Consider the following 10,626-nt stretch of genomic DNA (forward strand, 5'->3'; position numbering starts at 1 on the left):
TTTCTTTTGATAAGTTAATAAAAGGGTTTGGTGGGTGGAGGATTTACTATCACTCTTTACTTCATCATAACTCTCTCTTCTGATGGAACACTGGAAACACTACAAAGAGAATGGTACCTGCAGAGATGCCTTAAGATAAATTAGATATGAAAGGAAGGAAAAATATACTCCAAATTTCCTTTGTCTTGACAAAATCAGTTTGCCTGTGCTTCAGATCTCCTGGAGCAATACATAAAACTGCCCTCAAGTGGAGATCTGTTCTGTAAAGGCACCCAAAGATATCTAATCACCGTTCTACTTGACCACCCTTTTATCTAAATATTTTCTCTGATGTTTAATGAAAGAAAAGTTTGAAGCTGGTGATGAGCATTAGGCTCAAGTGCTCCACCTCCTCTGATGAATGCACCAGGGAGACAGGAGACAAAGTGGTCTGAGCCAACACTGCCTGCTGCAAGGCTCCAGCCAACAAGGACATCATCGTGATTGCATCTCAGTCTCTCTTTTCCATCTCAGGAACACCAGTCCTTTCCACTAGAATACAGCAGGATTTTTAAATCTGTTTATTCACAAAGCTTCAAGTCCTGAAGGGACCATGATATCATCAGTCCTGACCTCCTGCATCACCCCAACCATTACATTTCACCCACTTACCCAGCTGTAGAAAGAACTAAAGCCCTACAATTAAAGCTTCAGCTGGGTCCTGGCAAAAGCTCCTCTCCCGTGCAGGCAGGCTTGGTCTGACAGGCACCAAGAGACAGTAAATCCTCTGTGGCACTCATACTCAGAAATGCATGCTTTGTAGCTAAGTTTGACTGTGTTGGGGTTTAGCTTCCAGCTAGCGTTCTCACCGTATCTTTTCCTTTTGTTTCCAAAATCTTCTCTCTCAAAGTGAACCCAGTGCATAAATACCAAGTCACTTCATTTCTTTTTCCCTGCATAAATTCAGTAGATTAAGGGCTTTTAAATACCTTGCTTTCCCCAGCTCCCAGATAACTTTCCTAGCCACTCTCCACATTGACTTCTGTATGTTGACGTCCTTTTGAAAAGAAGACCAAACCCATATGGTTTGGTGGAGGAGCACAGGCTCTCCTGCACACACCACACAGCATCAACACTGGCTTTTTTTTTGCCAGCCTGGCACAGTGGGAGCTTATTCTGCCCTTCACAAAGGCATTAATTTCTGCAACACAGACGGCAGTGCCACCAGCACCGCTTGCCTGCCTTGTTACGAGGTGTAGAGCTACGTTTGCATCAAAGTGTGTTTTATTTACACGGGCTGAGCTTAGCAAGCCTTCCAGACCACATGGCATTACTCCTTTAGTCACCACTATGCGCTTCCCAGCCAAAGTGTGAGCTGTACAAAAACTTCATCAGCAATAATTTTATCATGACTTCAGGTTGCTGATGAGATGATGGAATAACAGTATGCCAAGCTCCACGAAGCCCAGCAAGCAACTTCTCTTATTTCATGAGGGCTCCCCGATGACGGCTATTTTTTTTTTTCAGATGTATCAGCCAATTCTTGGTCCATTTGGTGCGCGTTTTATGCTGTAAAATGCTAATCTCTTTCTTTAGATACACATCCAACACTTCAGAAAAACATCCAACTTCATTTCAGCTACCTTTGTCAACCATATCCTTAAAAATGAAGAAATTTCTGTTTGATAGTTGACCCCCATTTGAAAGCATCCACCAAACCCCATGCTTTTGTCTACAGAATCACAAAAGGAACAGTTTATTAGTGCTTTCTCCTCCACTACAGGAAAACCCACAGGGAAACAGAGCAAGCAATCAAGTAGCAATAGCTTACTCAGTTGTGAAGTCCAATCTAAGTATCAAAGGCAACAGCTGCTTTCTCCAGTACTTTGCAAGGAGAGAAGCAGAAAAGCAGACAAAAGCATTCATCAGTGCAGGGCACTCAGAGCAGAGAATATGCAGCTCCCAAGAGATAAACATCATTCAGCTCTCCAGAAGCACAGGCATTAACTGGTAATTGCTTTGAGAACACTAAAAGCTGAAAGGTAAATAGAGTCCTCACATTTCCCTAATGTCGGTCAAATAATGCTCTGTTCATTTATCCAGCAAATCCAGCTCTTAGTTTAAGTCATAACAATCTATAAACAGACTGTGCCTCTGCCACAGATTTCTACAGCTTTAGCTCTGAAGAATAGCCTGAACAGACAAACTGGAACTGCTACAGACAGAGTTGCTGTGAGTCGAGACTACCAGTGCCACTCAATTAGTCAACCTAGGCCAGATGCTTTCATTTCTGCCCCTGACTTGACAATCAAAAGGCTTAAACAAATTGCACGTCTTCCAACTTGTCTGCCAGTTGCCCACCAAACAGCTATAAACATTCAACAAGTCTCTTTGGTGAGTAATTGGAAGAGAATTCGCCAGCAGTCGTGCGAGCACTCTCGATGTGGATTCTCTTGTGAATATTTACTCGCACAAGTATGCAACGTGATGTTGCTTTCCCACAAATGTTCTTGCCAGCGCAATTTTTGCTCATCCGAAGTGGTTGGGGAATAAACAAAGAAGTATGGTCAAAAAATACCAGCAAAGCATATCAGTGCATTCTAGATGGAAAATATACTCACGGAGGATGAACCCGACCATGTGATGAGGAATGGCTTGGTGCCCATTCACTACATCATTTTCCCTGTGTAGGGCAAGAGGGCAAATTTGACTCACTTTCTTCTCCCCTCTCTACTTTTGCAGCCACACACTCATTTATAAGCGGAAATAGAGGCAACCTAGTAGTAAATACCAATAAGAACACAGATGAAAACGATCACATAAATGAAGTACTTCATGCAGTTTAATCATACAGCCAGAACTCAGCATTGCCTTGGGCTCTGCGGTGATCAGAGCATGCCATAACTTCAACATGATGAAAAGAGACTGGGGATCAGTTTGCGAAGAGTATTTCAGACACTTCAGAAGTGTGGGATATCTCAGGACACACATGGGGCTTTTCCTCCTGACATGCTACGTTTGTGATAAGAAACATCTGGGAAGACAATTGCTTTTCGCAGCGCGCAACCGAAATCCACAGGGACACCGTGATCCTTTATCCAGACCTAACCACGTGCTCCTGGAGCAACTGGAACTAAAGATTCTGGTTTTGAAAGGCCTCTGCATGCCATTCGGTTCAATCTGAACAACAATATCCAGCCCCTACTTCCAAGGGCTCCATCGCCCCTCAGTTTCCATGAGCAGAAGCATCTTCTTTCATTTAAAAATCAGAAATGCCTACAGGAGGGGGGCAAAATATGGAGCCTGGTCTCCTGAAAGCAAGATTAAAATCCAAACACAGTATCTATTAGAGCATAGAGACCTTTCTGAAGCGGCATGGAATGGGCAGATAATACCAGTAGCACAAACATGCAATGAAAGAAGAAAAGTACCTTGTGCAGGTGCTCAGGAGATGAATTCACACAGGACAGAAGCAGCGTGTTGGATCAATAATCCTGCCTGGAAAGAGAGAAAAAAATGTAATTAATACTTTTTCAAAATTTAAAATAAATATTTCCATAATTGAACAAAATAAAGATAAATTAACTTATTAAGCATGCTTATTCATTAAGAATTAGAGACCTTGGGTTTGTTTTTGATTTACACCATGAACTTTCTTCTGTCCTGTAAAGGAACAGTTACTGTGGTTTATAATAATAATTATTCAGCCTTCTTTTATTCTCCAAAAATATTTTGTTCTGACAAATAAAACACTTGGAAGAAAAATGTGAAATAGTCTTAAAAAACCCTATGTGAAAGTTTCATGAAGAGGCTTCTTCAGCAGCTGGTTCCTTCATGTCGGTGTGAAGTCCATCAGGCAGTTTCTTGGTAGTACAAACATTAGTGACAACCACAGATCCCATTCACATCAGAGTTTGCAAAACCCTCTATGGGAGACCACTTTTTACTTTGTTTTAATCACCCCAGCATTTAAAGAACACCCCAAATATTTAAACAGACACCTAAAAACTTCAGGGATGTGTCTTTGATTGCCATTAACAGTGCCTTCCATAAGCGTTAAGAGGCTTAACAACAAACCAGTTTCATAAGAGGAGCAAGAACAAGGATTAAATGCGATTGCTGCTAAAAGCCAAGTCAGGTTCTTATCATTCGAAAAAGACTGTCTAGTCTTGCCTCTAACGTGAGCAGAAACAAGAGACCACCTTGCCTGGGGAGTTTCCAGTCCCTGGGCAAGAGCTGGTCCTCACTGGGACAAGGTGCGCTCACCCCATCACTTACTTCTCCCTGGCACCCATGCCAGCTTATATTGTTTTACCCACAAAAGTCTCCAAACACTCAATGCAACTCTTAAAAGTCTCAACACCCAAAGGCTCTTGTGGCTCTGAATCTTTCAGCTTTACCATTAAAAGAATAAATCCCAAGCCACTGCGGTCACAGAGAAATCCAGAACACAAGCACTGATTTTACCCAGAAGCCCAGCTGTTAGAAAGCAAGCTGAAATACTCCTACATTGATTGATTTCTTATGAAACTTACGATTATTAGCAACCGACACACGATCTCTAAGTGTGCAGGGTTGGCAGAGCTGCAAATCCTTTTGACTCACAGCATTTGTGGGGGAATCCCCAACTGGCCTTCGCTCCCCACCCACCCGGGGAGCGCTGATGCAAAAGAAGGCTTTTTCCAGGTCCATAAACATGTCTGGAAGAGAGCGTGCCTCCCCCTTCACCATGGCCATGGGAGATTTCTTTGTCAGCGTATCTATGGCAAAGCTGTTGCACAATAAACAACATGAAGTGTCCTGTCAAAATACAGCCAGTGTTTTGAAATCATAAAAAGAATGCTGAAAAGATAAATATTGATGGGGTTTGATGAACTGCAGCACTGTGCTAATGAAATCAAGACTTCAGAAATGCGCTTGGACTGCCCTTCACCCAAAATGAGTAAGACTTCATTGTAAATATTGCTATTCACAGAAACAATTTATACACTGTCTCGGTGGCAGAGAAAGTACAAATGGTAGATCAAAGGCAGAGAGCAGAATCTTTTCATTGAGCTGCAGTGAGAAACACTAAAGCAACCATTTCCTCCTCCTTAACATCCCTTGGCCGGCAGTGGCAAGGTGGGTTATTACCATCTGCACATATGCACAGATCAACACCTGAGCTCTGGTTGATCCCAGAGAGCAGAGCATTCATTTTAATTCCATCCCCCCAGATGCTGTCCAAGACACAAGGAGGAGAGCCCTTTTGGGAAGGGTAGATGACAACCACAGGGATTACGGGAGTCAAGCCAAGGAAATCCTTCTGCATCCAGCAACTGGGGACCCCCCTGCTTAAATCCCCAAGATCACAATTATGTCCTTGCATTACATTTAATCTCAGGCTAAGGTTGGGGCAGCCAGCAGCATTATGGAGCTAACCCCTCCGATGCTCTGAAAGCACTCGGATTCTGCATCGCAAGAGTTACAACTGCAAAGCACATCAAGTCTTAGCTCCTTTCCAGTGAGCTCTTGCTGCAGATCCACAGACTGGACTCTTTTGCAGACATCCTGCTTTTCCCACCCTGTAAAACGCTATTCCAGAAATTCCTTATAAACGCCTTTCACATTGCGTTATATTCCCCCAGCAAAAAATAAGCCAGATAAGAAATGCCTGCCTACAAGTGTTAATATCAAACTTCTGACACACCTCAACTTCAAAGAGATTCAAAAGGAAAAACTGCTCATCCCAGCAAATATTTGCTACAGCCCCTACCTCCAGTGTCTCTCAGGTGTTTGATAATCAGGTTATAGCCATGAAATGCATGCATATTAATGGGTTCCCCAACCATTCTTAGGTGGCTGATAGAGTTCTTCTAAACCCCTCCAAAATGATCAGCAAGATTAAAAAACAACAAATCAAAACCACATATGGTAGCACGTTTGAACACAATGGTTTTAAGAGGAAATAAGATCTCTCTGTAGACTCCACATCCTCTAAATCCATTCTGTGAACAGATAAAAGCCACATTGTAGTCAAGTCTCCACCTAAATAGCAAAAGCAAAATCTAGGTCAGCATGCTCTCATAGGAACTGATATATTAATCAGTGGCGCTTCCAAAGGGATTTTTGACTAATGCAGTGTTTTTATATAGGAACTGGCAGCCACCACCTTTCGCAACTCAATACTCTCTCGAAGGCTCAAAAATTACACTCGAAAAGTGATTTTAAGCCGGTTGGAAAAACAAGGCTGGTTTTGCCCTTATCCAAAGGGGAAAGAAAAAGAAAGAAAAGATGATGCTATGCATTGGTAGCAGCAGCTTCAACACAGGACTTCCAACAAGAAATGTGTTCTCTCCTTGCAGGTGAAGACAACCCGCTTGTTCAAGGTCCCACAGCAAGACCAGGACTCCAATCTCTGCTCAAGATGCACGCATCCAAAGTTTGCACCATAATAATTTAAAATGGGAACCAGTCACAGGAAGTTTTCTGTGGCACTTGATTTAAGCAGGACCATCTTTGCTGGCTGGAAATGAAGTTTCTCAGCCCAGTTTTTTTGGGACTGGGACTCAGGACATGGTTCCTCTTGGATGCATTGAAGGAACTTCACATTCTCTGCCCAAACAGTCCGCAGAGACATGTATTAGTTCTGACAATATCTGGTGGAAAAGAATCTGAGGTCCAGCGTGAGCCATTTGCTGTCTCCAGAGAGATGAATGGAGGCAAACTGGTGGGAGGGGGAGCCTTTTCTATCCAAAAAATAAATGTTTTGTCTCCATTCCATTCAGAAGAAGGGGAAAAAAAAAAAAAAGGAAAAAGAAAAAAGAAGAAGAAAAAGCGCTTGTGCTAAAAGGTCTTGTTTTCATTCCTTTGTGGAACCAAACCACATTTTAAACCTCAATGTTTGTACAACACAGAGATCTGTTTTCTGGTCATTTATAACTTTCACTCTATCAGCAGCTCCCACTGCCAAGAAGCAGGTGACGCCACGGGGCGTCCCCAGCCCATGGGCACGACTGCAAGGGAGCCTGGAGCAGGGAAGTGTTTTATTCCCTGACCCTCCAGCCACAGTGATGAATTACCTGCTTTCCACAAGGACACAAAAAGCTCTGACTAGAAAGAAAACTCCCAAACTGTTTTTTGGCCTCCATAAAGCAAATTGCCTGAATGCTGAGACCTTTCCTCTCTCCACACAGCCTCACCTTACAAACCCAGGATCCACCTCCATCCCACCTGAGCTTTCCAACCTCCTCCCTCTCCCCCAGATCCAGCCCCAAAACCTTTTGGCTTTGCAAGATGCAGGGTTGGATGCTGGCTGAGCTCCTGCACATACCATAGCACAGCAGCTGAGAAGGGCAGGAAAATGGGGGCAAGAGAGGAAAAGGATGATGTTACTCAATTCCAGCAATTTTCCAGGGGCTGGGTGTGCAGATTTGGGTGCCAGCTCTCCTTCCCAGGCCTGGAGAAGGTCACCCTCTCATGCTGCCTGATGGCACATGCCCTTCACCTCAGCAGCTGGATTCTGCTTTGGCAATGCCAACAACATCCAGGGGTTTCCTTGGTTAGCACTTGCTTTGTTACGTGCCAAGGAGCAGCGAAAATCCATCTCCTTCAGGGCATACCAATGCTCAGACCAAACAGACAGGAGCTACTGGACCTCTGCTAAACCCCAGCTCCTGTTTCAGAGAGAAACACTCCTGAGTGTTGCTTATCTGCACAGCATTGAGATAGGAGTGCTCGCCAGAGAGAAACAAGGGAAGAATTGCAAACAGCATTAGCTCAATTACGTATTTCTGATGACAGCAATTTAAGAAAACAACAAAAATTTATAATAAACCTGAAAATTTCATAATAAACCTGGTCACACTGTCTCCATAGATGCCTGGCACTGCTCAAGTTCCTACTGAAGGATACAAGTGCTACTTCATATAGCTGTGCTGTCAGCTTCAGCAGAATAGTAGGTGGCAAGCCACAACCATTTGTGATCTGCTACCTTATACACGAACCAGAAAAGAGTCCTGAAGGGGTAACATCCCCCAGTCACTGTCTGTCTACCAAAACCAGTGATGAAGTGGTTGCATCTAAGTTCCCATTCTGTGTTTTGCAAAAGGTTTGGTTTTTCCATCTGCAACAGTTTTATTTGCAATAAAGCCAGCAACACGGACATATCTCCTTCGTTCTTGTGACCCACTATCTTCTTCAGAGTCTGCAGTCTCACTGTATGAGCTATTTATCTCCAAACCCAAATAAAGAACATTTTTAGGCTGTGCCATTGCATGGGAAAGATGCACTTAAGTTAACAGCTTGAATTAACAAGCCAGTAAAACTTAAGATGACCTTCTTTGTAATTTTTGGCATTAAAGGAAGAATCAAGTCTTCCCTTTTTCTTTACATTTTTTTGTTAGCATGGCAGAAGATGGGCAAATAGAGCACTGCTTGCTGTATCAAATGTTCCATTTAATTTTTGCTCTCTAACAAATAGAAGGAAAAAACCCTCCTCACCTAAAAAGGCTCCTCTCAGATACAGGCTTTTACTGAATGATAAACAGTATAATGATATTTTAAGTAGGCTGACCACAAAGAACCAGTATTCAAAATATCCACTGCATCTTTTGCAGCTGAAAAGGCCTTGAGGGGAGAATAAGGAAAATGGAGAAACTATTAAAATCACATTTCAACACAATTATAGTATTTCTCAGTACAAGGCCATTAAAGAGATATACAGATACCTCTATCTCCCATTGAGATTGTGTTTCCCTGTTTATATAAAATGGGATGCTCATTTACTAGGACTGTGTTGCAATCTGATTCAATAGTAGACTGCCCATTTCCTCCACTCCCCCAGCAGCTTAAACCAAGTCCCACCATGAGTGCAAGGTACCGAGATGGCAGATGTGCTGCAGGCACACACTGCTCCTGCATCCCTTCAGTGGGAAGCCTGCTGAGTGCCCATGCTCCCTCATCTGCCCTAGAGGGACAGCTTGGACTTCTTGGTGAATGGTCCAGCACAGCACACGGGCAATTTGATCTCAGCATGGAGAAATGGATCTCAACATCCATTTTTAGAGGCTGCCAGGACGAAACACCACACAGGATCACACATGCTGCTCCAGCCTGGCCCCCCGATCCATCCCGTTTTCTTTCCCAGCTATTAATACTGCACTTCTATTATTCACTCAAACAATCTCCATGCACTTCAAGTGCTAATAAATTAAGTTCACGAGTACCAATGCACGATGCATACATTTTAACACCCACTTCATGGACAAGGATAATATTAAACCCTGGATTACAGTAATACTTCACTCTGAACATAACATCGAATCAAGTGATGAGCTTGGCACTAGGGACATTATCAGGACTCCTACCACTCCCTCAGAGGCATGTGGGGTACCAAAATGACTCTGCATCCAGTCACACTTACTCGCCAAGCCTACCCACTCTCCAGCAGCTATGTCCTTGATCAAAGACAGGATTATTTTCTTTTCCTGTTTCATTTTTAGCCAGCACTGTTGTGAAGGAAACATGCACCCCGCAGATGAACTAGGATAGACTCAGCAAAATTTCCTGGTTAAAAAAATAAACACATGCACAAAACAAACCAGTGGTTCCTGTCTTCAGAAAACACCTTCAGAAGACAACTGTACTGTAGATACCTCAAATGCATACATGGGTTGCAGCAGAATTCATGCTTCCCCTTTCCATGGCTCCCATGAAAACTAGTACCCCCGATACAGATTCCTGCAGTCTCAGTGCTGTCCAGCTGCTACCCCAAAGCCAGCACCTACCCACTGCCTGCTCTTGGAAGTAACTCCTGAAGGAATAAGAAACAACTTCTGCAGGTGCTTAATGGAAAGTAGCTAATGAAATAGATTTTTGGGGGAAAAATCTACCCAAGTACGGATATAAGCGCTTGAGGCAGTTTCAAGAGTGCAAGCCTAAGTGCCAAGAATCCTAAATCACACTTTCAAAGCTCTTCCAATACCTAACAGGTGAAAGCAAGCCCTACAGCTGAATCACCAGAGAGGCTTTCAAAAAATCCCAGCTCAGCTGCTATCTAATCCCAGAAACATTTGGGCCCTACAGACAAGAAAAGCAACTCTAAGGATTTCCAGGTATTCAGCATTCTGCTCCCCGTCAGGCAGGATGAATTTTGGTTGGGAGAACTGTGTAACTCAAACCCTATTTCCAGATCTAATCAAGTCATAGTAGACACACAGTGAATCAGGACCTGAGTTTTGCATAGCTGCAGAGCCTCATGCCCTCTTGCCTAGGATTAAACATAAACATACGTAAACTGAGAGAGAAACATGGTCTATCACTTTTGGGGATTGGTGTTGTCCATCTTCCCCCCTCAAATTCCTTTTTCTCTGGTGGTGTGGAAAGATTCACTTCAGAGCAGGAAGGCTTCCCAGATTCAGGACATTCTGATAACAAACCCATCTGAAAAGGCATGGGGCAATTCTTTAATGAGAGCAGAAAAGGTGAAGGTATCTGTTTCACACACAGCCCAAGGGAGTTCACTACTCAGTTGTCTATGAGGTGTTTGGTGGTGATGCTCTCAAGTGATTGCAGCTGCGATGAGATGACACTCAGCTGGGCAGGGAAGGCAAGAGGGACTTTTAAATAAAAGTGAGGCAAACATCACAGTATCTACTCCAAAGATCA

At 43.4% G+C, this 10,626-nt stretch overlaps 1 protein-coding gene across 1 annotated transcript in view; it reads right to left on the reverse strand.

The window, feature by feature from the left end:
* The window catches only part of ZNF469 (zinc finger protein 469), a 207,013-nt gene extending 197,150 nt beyond the window's left edge, over positions 1 to 9,863 (reverse strand). The window contains exons 1-2 of the mRNA XM_062623696.1: positions 9,747 to 9,863; positions 3,411 to 3,477 (exon numbers count right to left, since the gene is read on the reverse strand). The gene's annotated coding sequence lies outside the window, so the exon portion shown is untranslated. The remainder of the gene's footprint in view (positions 1 to 3,410; positions 3,478 to 9,746) is intronic.
* Positions 9,864 to 10,626: the final 763 nt, after the last annotated feature.

The sequence above is a fragment of the Pezoporus occidentalis genome, unplaced genomic scaffold (assembly GCF_034315485.1).
Source record: "Pezoporus occidentalis ecotype Australia unplaced genomic scaffold, CSIRO_AGI_Poc_V1 ctg258, whole genome shotgun sequence".
In the NCBI taxonomy this organism is placed as follows: domain Eukaryota; kingdom Metazoa; phylum Chordata; class Aves; order Psittaciformes; family Psittacidae; genus Pezoporus; species Pezoporus occidentalis.